This window comes from Gracilinanus agilis, chromosome 3, assembly GCF_016433145.1.
Source record: "Gracilinanus agilis isolate LMUSP501 chromosome 3, AgileGrace, whole genome shotgun sequence".
In the NCBI taxonomy this organism is placed as follows: Eukaryota; Metazoa; Chordata; class Mammalia; order Didelphimorphia; family Didelphidae; genus Gracilinanus; species Gracilinanus agilis.
In genome coordinates this window covers 451410121-451423368 of record NC_058132.1, presented here as the reverse complement: position 1 = coordinate 451423368, position 13248 = coordinate 451410121, and positions in this window count along the sequence as shown.

The following is a 13248-nucleotide window of genomic DNA, read 5'->3' as shown; positions in this document are numbered from 1 at the left end:
TTTACCCTTTTAAGCCACGTTTATTCCTTTTAAATAAGATGTATCAATCCAGAGACACATTCTCATTATGGTTTCCATCTTTTAAAATGACAGTGATAACTATTCAGTCAAATTTCTCTCCTTGCTTTGAGATTTCTAGTTCCCTTTGTTCATTATTCATTCATTGGGCATTTGTGGACAGATATCTGAGGACTTTGTGGCAGACTCTGGTCTTGGATTTTGTCTCTCATGAATTCTAAGGTATCACTACTAATTTTATTCTTTCTATATTTTAGTTATTCTTTGTGGTATCTGGCAAATTCTTTCATTCCCTTTTGATTTCAATTTGGAAGACTCCAGACAAATGTATTTTTACCAGCCCTTATATGGTTTATTTTATCTCTGTCCAGAAATGTTATTCCTATACTTTACATTTAAATTAATGCATAAGTTAAAATCCAATTTTCCCTTTAAACATCTTTTTTAACCAGCTGCTTAATTCCCAAATCCTTCCTTACATCAGTAGCAGCAATGTAAACACCACCTGTGTCAGGAAGGTCTTAAGTTTCTTGCCCAGGAATTCTTCTTTGATAATCCTTTTAAAGGTCTTCTTGCTGGTGACATTTGTTCCACATAAATCACAAGAAGAGGTGATAATCATCTGATTTCACATGTCTCAAGGAGGTTGTCCATCATCTCTTTGACACATGCATAACAACAACAAAAAATGTCTCTATTGTTAATATCAGGTAAACAAATAGGATTGTGGGCAAATTAACTGGAACAAAGGAAAATCATCAAGTTTTTGGATATACAATAAAATTACAATATATTCTTTGGCTGCAATAATTTGTTTCTATGGTTAGACATTGATTCACAAGATATATATATATATGTATATGCATATATATACACACTATAATTCATTATGAAACCCACTTAGATTGAATAGTGAGCATACATTTAATGAACATTCGATTTTTTCCAATTCTAAATTTGATTATATCTTTATAGGTTTTCTTTTTCCTTCCTTCCTTCCTTCCTTCCTTCCTTCCTTCCTTCCTTCCTTCTTTCCTTCCTTCCTTTTCTAAAATCTTGCCATAATAAATTATCTAGGGTTAGAATCCAACTCTTTAAAAAACTAAAGCAGAGGGGGTTGACTACATGACCTATAAAGTCCTTTCAAATTCAAATTCTATGAATCATTCTCTTCCCCTGAGAGTATTCTTAGCTGTCAGTCATCCATATTTTCATTGGAATGCCTTAATTGGATCACCTTGCTCCTAACATTTATCTGAGACATGCCTCACTCATTCATTCATGCAACAAGAATTTATTTTTTGTTGTGGGTGGAGGAGGAAGGTGAGGTTGATTGAGAAGACAGGTTTTGAGGAATTGCTGAAATGTAGGGTTTAGGAAATAATGCAGGCATTCAGGGCTTGGTGGAAAAGTTAACACTAAAAGATGGGAGAGAGGGAAGGAAAGGAAGAGGCACCAGAAGCAAACATTGCCTTCTTCCTGATTTTACTTAAGATCACCAGAAGCTTGGATATAATCACTGCATCCACACTTATATGTTAGCTGTATAGTAATATACAGTCCTCTTGAAACCCTTTGAAGAGTCTACCTCTTGTAATAAAAAACACTCGATTGGAAGACCATGGTTGGGTCCAGCCCACTTACCATTCTGTGCAATCACAAATTTGTGTGGCAAACAGGTCCAAATGTCATTGAGATAATTATCAATCCTCTATTATTGTATACAGTGTGAAACAGATAATTGTGATTTTTGATCCATACAAACATAGTCTAGAATTCATCATTTCCTCACATATTTCAATATGGTAGAATGGATAGAGTGCTGGGTCTGGAGTCAGGAAGAGCAGAATTTAAATTAGATACTAGCCTTATGACCCTGGACAAGTCACTTCACCTCTATTTGTTTCAGTTTCCTCACCTGTAAAATGGGGATGATAATAACATCTGCCTCCCAGAATTGTTGAGAGGACCAGTTAAGATAATGTTTGTAAAGTGCTTAGCACACAGGGCTTGGCACATAGTAGGAGTCATACAAATGGCAGATTCATTGTTGTTGCCCAAACTCTCTGGAGTAAATGCCTCTTTGGAGGCAAATTTATTTATTTATGTATTTGTTTTATTTAAAATTTTTTCCATGATTACATAATTCATGTTGTCTACTTCTTTCCTCCCAGGGTTGACAAGCAATTCCATTGGATTATACATATATTATCCCTCAAAACCTATTTCCATATTATTCATTTTTGTAATAGAGTAATCTTTTAAAAACCAAAACCCCAAATTATATACTCAGAGTGATAAATCATAGGTTTTCTTCTGGATTTCTTAGAGGCAGATTTATAAGGAAAGTTCATTGGTTTTTTTTGTTTGTTTGTTTGTTTGTTTGTTGCCTAGACCTAGAATGCGGAAAATGAGGATTATTGATTTTAGTGTTGAAAGAGAATTCTTGTTGTTCAGTTATTGTTTAGTCATTCCTAATTCTTTGGGGTTTTCTTTGTAAAGATATTGGAGTGGTTTTTCTATTTCCTTCTCTAGCTCATTTTACAAGCCACATCTGAACTCAGAGAGATGAATCTTCCTGACTTTAGGCCTGGCACACCTAGGCCACTTAGTCTAATTCTGTAGTTCCCTTGAAGCTGGAAGGTGCCATAGAGGCCATCTAATCTAATTCCTTATCTTTATATGTAAGGAAAATGAGACCCCCAAAAGATAAACTGATTTGCTCAAGGTAGAAAACGACAGGGCAGAGATTTGAACTTATGGCCTTTGTCCCCAGATCCAGCAATCTTTCCTCTGTCCTGAATCTAGGGAGGCAGGTTCTAGTCCTTATACCAATGAGTTTTTGTGTAGTGAAGGGAGCATTTATTGCCTGGATAAGGAGACAAGGGGACCAGAGTTCAAATTCCAGCTCTGCTACTTAGAGGTATGAGATGTTAGTCTAATTGCTTAATCTCTCTGAGTCTCAGTTTCCATTTAGAATTGGATGCTTTGCAGCAACAGCAAGTATAGTAGCACTGGGTTTGGGGCTAGAGGATATTATTGCTGTTCAATTGTTTCAGTCTTTTTAAATTCCTCATGACCCAATTTGGGTTTTTCTTGCCAAAAATACTGGAATGATTTCCCATTTCCTTCTCCAGCTCATTTTATAGATGAGGAAACTGAGGCAAACAGGGTCAAGTGACTTGCCTAGGGTCATATAGCTTGTGAGTGTCTGAGACAAAATTTGATCTCAGATCTTCCTGATTCCAGGCCAGGAGTTCTACCTACTGTACCATTTTGGGGCCTTGGAGTTAGAAGAACAGGGTTTGAATCTTTGGGCTCTCAGTTCACTCTTTACTCTAAAACTATGTATCTATGAGCTTTAATTTCCCCTTAAACTCTAAGTTCTATGATCCTTTGGAACTTTCTGCCTCAGTTTTCTCACCTGTAAAAATGGAAATATTAATACCAGCTCTATGCATCTCATGGGGGATGGGAAGGGTGACATTTATAAGGATGAAATAAGAGAACAGATATGAAAATGGGGCAAAAACAAAGCTCAGAAGCTCTGAATGGCTTACCACTGTTGTACTGGCCTTTCCAATTCCTTACATAACAAATGACTTTACATTCACTCCTTCTGGGGCTCTGATGTAACTGCTCTTAATTCAGACATCTATTAGCTGTAGGAGCCCCACTCCCTTCCATGTGCTTGAAAGTCTGGCATTCTGTGTGCTCTTCCTGACCGCTGCCACCCAGGAGAGAGCACCTGTCCTTCTTCCTTCTGGGGAAGATGACTCATCGTATATCTTTCTCTTTTTTGGGGGCTTTTTTTAAATATAAAAAGGTTGAAACGTGTCAAATCTCAAACTTTGTTGCAGTCTATCTATTTAGAGCTGCACAAAAGCAGCCTCTTAGCAATTTCCAAAAGAGTAACTTTGGAGACTTAAGCTTAATGGCACTCATGGACACTTCTGAAGGCTCAAAAAACTTATCTTGATTCTCCTCTCTCTGTCTCTGTCTCTGTCTCTGTCTCTGTCTCTGTCTCTGTCTCTGTCTCTGTCTCTGTCTCTGTCTCTCTCTCTCTCTCTCTCTCTCTCTCTCTCTCTCTCCTCTTACTTTCTGTATTAGCAATAACTTCAAGACAGAAGGGCAAGAGCTCGGCAAACAGAGTTAAGCAACTTCCCTGGGCTCACACAGCTAGGAAGTGTCTGAAGTCAGATTTAAACCTAGTAACTCCTGTCTCTAGGCTTGGCTCTCAATCCACTATGCCACCTAGGTCCCCACATCTTTGATTCTTCTTGCTTTAATTAGAAACAACTATTTCCTCTGGATCTGTTAAAATTATGTTCAAAATACTATTTCAATACTTAAGAAAAACCTCAATCATTCAAGAGCATTTATAAGCATCTAGCATGTAGTAGATGTGTTAGAAATGGGGATATAAATACAATGTAGGACAACTCCTGACATGTACATCTGTGCCAAAAAGGTACTAATCCTATATTAAGATTTATTGAGCAAATTCTGATTAAAATGACAATGTGAAAAGATCCACATAAACTTTAGCAAATATATGTAAAGGGCTCCAGAAAGACCAGTGATTAAAAACATATCTGAAAAGGGGCAGAAATTGGTGCCTTCATCTAGTACAGAACTGCACAAAAAGATGACCAGGACACTTCACAGGTAAATAGAAGTAACTCAACAGGGAAACAAGTACAGTGGCTGTTAAATATGGAAGCCAAGAGCCTGAGGAGAGAATTTAAGGTAGGGAAAGCAAATCAACTCCCATAAATGGATTTTCTTTGAGCAAAGATATACTAAACCAGGTCCAACTCCTCTAATCAGGTACATGAAGCCAGGTCCTGGCTCAGGCTGAGAAATTAAAAGGGGGAAGGGACAGAATCTGCCTGTGTAAATCATTGCTTAGGCAACCAACACCTTGCTGGGCTCTCAAAAGAACAATGGGAACCTATATCTTTTTGAAGATGATATGATAGTATATGAGAAAAGTCCTAGAGATTGAAGTAAAAAGTTATTTGAAACTATCAATAGTTTTAGCAGTCACAGGAATAAAGTAAATCAAAATAAATTATCAACATTTTTATATATCACTAACAAAGACCTACAAGAAGAGATAGAGATCATCCTTCTAAAATAACCACAGATAGAATAAAATCCCTGGGAATGTACCTACCCAAACAAACCTAGGAACTATACAAATAAAGTCAGATTTAATTAATTGTTCATGGGTGGGCAGTGCCAATATAATTAAAATGACAATCTCACCCAAACTAATCTACCTATTCAAAGCCATCCCAATTAAATTACCAAAAAATTATTTCATTGAGTTAAAAAAAAGGATAACAAAATTCATTTGGAAGAGCAAAAGATCAGGAATATCAAAGGGATTAATAGAAAAATGTAAAGGAAGGAGGTCTAGCAGTACAGATTTTAATGTGTATTATAAAGAAGTAGTTATCAAAACTATCTAGTACTGCTTAAGAAATAGAAAGGTAAATCAGTGGACCAGAACAGACATACAACAAAGAAAGATTATAGTAACCTAGTATTTGACAAAAGCATAGAACCAAGTTTTGGGGATAAAAACTCTATCAAACTATTTGGCAAAAATTGGTGGAATAATTGGAAAATAGTCTTGCAAAAACTAGGTAAAGACTAATTTCTTACACCATTCATTAGGATAGGATGAAAATGGACTCATGGAATGGGAACATGGCAAGAGTACAGTACAGTAGAAACCCACTATAGATAATAATATCAAATAGCATGATAATAATATCAAATAGCATGAAACTGATGCCCAATATAGAATATTACAGATCCAGTACAGGAGATTAACAAAACAGAATGAGAATGGGCAACTGATTAATAATTCAGATTCTGCAACTTATGTTTGACTAATGCTGAAACCACAGATTTTGCAGTTCATGTTTAACTAGTGCTAACTGGTGAGAAATACAAGATTTCGGAACATGAAGGTCCTGCCTACTACCTACCTCCATCATTAGATAGGCTGTTGGAGCTCACAGCAGAGAACAGAATCAACTCCAAAATGAAAATAGTATATAGAGAAGGCAAGAGACCCATCAAAACCAAAACCCATAGTAGACCACCAAGAGACTGAGGCAGATCTAATAATAGTCACTCCATCCAGACCAGCAGCAGAAGTTCATCTAGACCAGTGGTTCCCAAACTTTTTTGGCTTACCACCCCCTTTCCAGAAAAAAATATTACTTAGCCCCCTGGAAATTAATTTTTTAAATTTTATGCACCTGTGGCCATCACTGTCCCCCTGGATCGCTGCAGCACCTACCAGGGGGCGGTGGTGCCCACTTTGGGAATCACTGATCTAGACTATACAGAAGCCCACCCAACCCATTCAATATAATTGGAGGAGTCAATTACAAAATCCCAAACCAAGTAAAAAATCCCAAACCAAGAAATGAAGCTAAAAATATTGGTAAATAGAAGAAAATGCTGAATTCAACAGGACAAAATACTACAGATCAAGAGAGCCCAAGAGGTGAATTCAGAAAAAACAAAAAAAATGGTAACTCTACAACAAGCACAAACAGGTGCTTATGGGAGGAAAGGTAGCTTGGTCACAAAAATTCCAAGAATGGCTTGGAGAAATAAGTAAAAAATGAAGTGAAATTTTGGAAAGAATTGAAAGGAGAAAAAAATAGCTTAGGATAGAAGACAAAATCTTACCCAAGTAGTATGCTCCCTTAAAAAGAGAGTGAAGCAACCAGAATTCAAGAATTATATGAGACAAGAAATATTAAAGTCAAAAATTGAAAAAAGAAAATATAAGGTGTCTATTATTAAAAACAATTGAATTCTAAAAGAAAATTGAGAAAATATCATGTAGGAATCATTTGACTTGAGGCGGTGAGGTGCCTCATTGCATAGGGAGCCAGGCCTAAGGACAGGAGACCTGGTTTCAAATCTGATCTCAGATACTTCCTAACTGTGCGAGTCTGGGCAAGTCACTTAACCCCAGCTAACCCTTATCATTCTTCTGCCTTGGAATCAATATTTATTAACAATTCTAAGTCAGAAGGTAAGGCAGTTTAAAAAATTATTTGACTCCCTGAAAGCTACATCTAAATAAAAAATTTGAGTACCATATTTTGAAAAGTCATAAAACAAAACTGCCTGTAAGAACCAGAAGGAAAATGGAAATAGGAAAAACCTACTGATATCCAGAAAGAAACTCTAAATTGAAAACACCCAGGAATGTTATATCTAAAATCCAGAGATCTTCCAAATCAAAGATAAAATGCTACAATCAGAAAGACTTCGACTACCAAGTAACCATAGTCGGGAAAATATAAGACTATGCAGTAGATACTAAAAAGAATATTTTAGGATATTATATTCCAAAAAGCAAAAAATAAAGTCTCGCAACCAAAAATAATTTATTCTGGAAAACTGAGTTATAATTCTAAGGGGAAAGCAATGCATTTTTAGTAGAATAAAGGACTTTCATGTTTTCCTAATGAAAAGACCAGAACTGAATAGAAAGTCTAAAATGTAAGCATAGCAGTCAAGAGAAGCCTAGATGGATAAATATATTTGAGCAATGGAAATGGGCCAAATGATGAGGAAGTGCTTACACTTGGCAAGGGAGAGGAAGCAAGTGCCCTTAAAAAATGTCAAAATAGATCAATCATTAATCTAATCCAAAAAAAAGAGAAAAAAAATTGGTTTTTCAATATAAAAAATTTAAAAGGTGGACTTACAACCAATTAAGAGGAAATGAAGGAAATTACTACAATCTATTGTTCCCATTTACATGGCCATAAAAGATCACTTGAATGAAACCCATTAATATTTACTAAAATGTAAAATGCTAAGATAATTAGAATAAGAATTTGAGACTTTAAATAATTCAAACTCAGAAAAAGAAAGTGAACAAGTCACAAAGGAATTCCCAAAGCGGTGAAAAGCCTAGAACAGGTGAATTATTAAGTAAATTATATTCAATATTTAAAGAATTCATTCTAATCTTATATAATTAATATGAAAAGATCAGAAAAGATGGCATCCTATCAAATGCCTTCTATGAGATAAATGTAATCTAAATAAGAGAAAAATGTCAGTGAAAGAATTAAAAACTAAATTAGCTCTAATCAAGATTGATGCAAAAATGTTGAATAAAATATGTGCAAGAGGCTACAGAGCAATATATTGAAAAGATTATGCACTCTGACTAAGTTAAATTCACACCAGGGATGAGGAGTTAGCTCAATGTTAGGAAAATATACATAGAATATATCTTATTAATAAGTAAGAACAAAAATCAAATAGACATAGGAAAAGCTTCTGATAAAATAAAGCAATTACAAAAAACTTTAGAAAGCATAGAATTATGATAATAGGACAAAATACCAATATTATCTAATTAATTTAAAGATTCATGTCATACCTAAAGGACAATTTCATAGAACCAGATAAAAGTATAACAAAATTCAGCTTGAAGAGCAAATGGTCAAGAATATCAAGAGGAATAATGGAGAAAAATATGAAGAAAGGGAACCCAGCAATACTGTCTCAAATTACATCACGAACCATTCGTCATCAAAACATTTTAATACTGGTTAAAGAACTGAAAAGCTGATCAGTGGAACAGATCCAGGAGCAATTGATCAGGTAACATAGTGTTTGATAAATCCAAACACACAAACTCCAGGGGAAATTGGAAAGCAGTCTAGAATAGAATAGGATTAGATCAACATATTGCACTTTTTGCCATAAAACCATTAAATGGAAACATTTCATGGATACAAGGGGTTGTTTGATAGTCAAATTATTGAAGAAAAGAGCTAACTTTCCCAACTTAAAATAGAGAACGAGTTCTTGAACAAATATAGGATAGAGGTTTTGTACAAACAAAATCAATGCAGTTAGAATTGGAAGGGAAATAATTTGGGGAAAAATTTTGCTACAAATTTCTCTGATACAGGTCAGATAGCCTAGATGTATAGGGAGAAAATAAAAAGATATGAGAATAAGAACCATTCCCCAATAGATAAAAGGATACAAACAGGTAATTCTCAGTGTAGGAAATGCAAGCTATCAATAACCAAGTTAACAAATGCTCCAAATCACAAATAAGAGAATTACAATGAAAAAAAGTCTGAGGTTCTTTTTCATACCCATCAGATTGGCAAAAATGGAAAATTATAATTACAGTAGGGACTGTGAGAGGAGAGCTACATTATTAGGCAGCCATGAAATGGTTCAATTATTTTGGAAAGCAATTTTTAATTATACATTGAAATTTGTGCCTACTATTCAAGTCAGACATACCCCTACTAGACTCACAGCTTATAAAAACTCAGAGGGAATATGCTCATCTATACAAAAATATTGAGAGCAGCATTTTTTGTTGTAGCAAAGTATAGTGTCCACCAATTATAGGGATGTTTGGGTAAATGTAATAGAATATATTTTGAAGGTAGAAATTTGATAAAGGGTTATATTCAGAGAAACCTGATAAGACTAATATTAACTGATGCAGAATGAAATGAACAGAATGAGGACAGCTGTTGCTACAATGCCACTGCAGAGAAAACAGCTTTGAAAGGCTTATGAACTCTGATCAATTCGATGAATAATCATAACTCCAAAAGGCTGGTGATGAGGCATGCCTCTTAGTTCTTGGTAGAGAAGTAATGGGTTACAGATAAAGAATGAAACATTTTTCAAACATGACCATTACGATGGAAATTTGTTTTGCTTGACTATACTTTTGTTACAAAGGAAGACTTTAGTTGGGGGAGCATGAAGGGTAGTGAGAGTGATGCAAAAACAAAGAAAGAGAAAAGTAACAATAATAATGAGAAAAATAAAGAGCATCCATGGAATATTAAACAATACACCAAAGAGAGCATAAGGAAGTTTAGAAGGGAATACGGATAATAGGGCAATGGTGATACACTGTCACTTTAAATTTTACAGAGATACAGATGTAGGTAATGGATTCATAGTGTCATAGACAATTTCAATTTTCTAGCCTTCTTAGGAAATGACAATTTTTATTGATAATTATCTAGTTCGTCATAAAAATGTTTTTAAAATTAAGTTCAACTGTGTGCAGAGAGCACGCTATGGTAGGTATTAAGAAAGAACATCTAGATAGGACTGACCCGCTTTCCTTTTGTGTAGAAGGAAACTAAAATATAGTTTTATATATAAATGTACATAAATATATATTATTTATATAATATATTAAATAAAATATAAATTATATAAATGTTTAAAAAATAAAGATATTTTATTTGACCAATTACATGTAATAACAAATTTCTATGTAAGTTTTCTGAAGTTATATGAACCAAATTGTCTCCCTCCCTTCCCTACTTCCTCGTGAAGCTGGCAAGCAATTTGATCTGAGTTATACATATATTTTCATGTAAAACATATGTCCATTTTGTTCATTTTTATAAGAGAATAATCATATAAATAGAAACCTATATAAAGTGAAAATTGTATTAAGCTTGCTTTTTAGATGTTTTGACTTAAAGACATAATGGGACATCTATAGAGCTTCTAAGGGAATATTGATTTATTCTTATTCCTGAGAAATTGTTATACTTCAGCCTCTTTTGTTCCAGCATCACGTTATGGCATACATATTCACATACTGGAGTCCTAGAGAGGATAAAGGATGTTGCCTCTCTTTATGTCCCTGATCCCATCTCTTCTTCTCTTCTCTAGCAGATTGCTCCCATACCGTGCATCCCTGTTTCTCTAATCTTCAATATCTCCCTTCCCTGCTGTCTACAAATGTGCCTCTCTTCCATCCAAAAAAACCTCCCAATTTAAAAAAGACCCTTCTACCATCCCCATTAGCTTTCTTCCTATATCATTCTACTCTTTCTTAGACAAATTCATTAAAATTTATTGAAAAATTATCTGTACTTGATGCTTTACTTCCTCTCGTTTCACTGTTCCTAAACCTTCCTCAATATGAATTCCAAATTATCAACTAAAACTTTTCTCTCCAAAGTTGGCAGTGATCTCTAATGAGTTCTTCTCAATCACTTTCTGAAGCATTTGATACGGTTGACCACCCTCTTCTGGATATTGTTTCTTCCCTGCATTATGCTATAGTGCTCCTTCTTAGTTGTCCTCCTACCTAACAGACAGTTCCTTCTTAGTGTCTTTTGCCAAATCTATGCCCTGTAACTGGGTATATTCCAAGGCTCTTTCCAGAATCTGTTTTTCTTTTATCTCTACATTCTCACTTGGTGACCTCATCACATCACATAGGTTCCATTTTCATCTTTATGCAAATAATTCCCAGATCTAATATCTAACCCTAGCCTCTCTCCTGAGATCCATTCCTGCATCACCAGCTGCCAAATGCACATTTCAAAATGGATATTCTGTAGAAATCTCAAATTCAACAAATCAAAAACAATTCATCATCTTTCCTTTAAATTTCCTCGTTACTCTCAAGGACACCACCATCCTTTCAATACCCAAATTTGCAATCTCAATCATTCTCTGTTGTCATATAATACCATTTCTACTTACACAGAATCTCTTGTGTATGTTTCCTTCTTTCCACTCACACTACCACTATAATAGCACTGGTCTTCATCACCTCTTGCCTGGGTTTTTTAATTAAGACTCCCAAGTCATCTCTTTGCTACAGATCTATTCTGACCATAATCCATTCTCCATAGAACCACCAAAATAATTCTCCTAAAGAGCTGGTCTGGCCATATCACCCTTCCTACTCAATAAACTCCAGTGACCCTCTATTTCCTCTAGGATCAAATACAGATTCTCCTATTTGATACTTAAATCTCTTCAAAACCTGGCCCTTTCCTACCTTTCCAGGTTTTTCACATATTACTGCACTCCATACATTCTTCTATCTTGTCATACTGACTATCTTTCAAGCCTAGCATACTCTCCCTTCTCATCTCTTCCCAATTCCCAATTCATTTTTGTCCTCGTATCCCCCCAATGCCCAGAAGAGTGTTTGGCACATAGCAGATACTTAGTAAGAGCCTGTTGATTGATTGGCACAGAGAAAGATGAGTGCCCAGCAAATGTAGCGGAGGTTTAGAGGAATCGACTTTGACACATGTATCTTTTCCAAAAGTGTGTAGGATGCCAGTAGCCCAGCTTGACAGTGAGTGTGACTCAGTGTGCTGGGAAAGTAATGCCAACTGGCAGCACCCTTTTCCTCTTCTCTCTTCCCTTTTGAATCTTGGAGAACAGACTCAATTGTGTGTTTGGTTTTATTTAATTCCATTTTATTTTGGTGAAGGATTGTTGTTTAGAGCCTTGGGAGAAAAAATTCAGAAGATTGCATTTAAGTATCTAAGACTTCAGTGTCCTCAAAGTTGATCTACAAGAGTCCATTGCTGTCAATGAAATTAAAATCAACCATATCGATGCTGGATATTTCAGGATTTGTTCATTGGATATATTCAGTCTACCAAGTCAGGAAATTCATTCATCCATTCAACAGAAATTTTAATAAATACCCACTGTGTGCAGATCACTGCGATAGGTACTGGGGAAATAGAAAATTAAAACGTATTTTTGACTGCCAAAAAGTTCACCATCTATAAGAGAAATTTTTTAAATCTATAAATTATAGTTCAGATGAAGCTCCATACTGGTTAAGGGAATTTACTCAACGGGAATTTCTTACACCAATGAAGTCATGAATCTGGCCACAAACCAAAAAAACAAAAAATTAGAACAGGGAGAACATGGCAGGCATAGGGAACACATTGTGAGCAAAGACACAGAAGAAGTGAGAATGGAGACTAAGTGTGGGTTTAGAAAGATGGATTTGTCTGCAGGACGGGATCATAGGATTTAGAGGTAACCTTAGAGATTATCTAATCCAATCCCCTTATTTTACAGTTATTTGGCCAAGCTCATACAGGTAGGAGAATATGTGGGAGAAAGTAACGTGAAATAAGGTGGAAAAGTATTCACCCTGTCAGTAGTGAAGGGCCCATTCCATGAATCAGTTCTCCTTTATTCTTTTTAAATTCTCCAGCTGGGTGCAGTCTTGGAAGAAAAGATATACCTGAAATGTTGGGGGGAAAATGTTGTGATGGAAAGACAGAAAGAGACAGGCAGAGAAAGGAAGGGAGGAAATAGAGAGGAAGAGAAAGAGAAAGAGAAAGAGAAAGAGAAAGAGAAAGAGAAAGAGAAAGAGAAAGAGAAAGAGAAAGAGAAAGA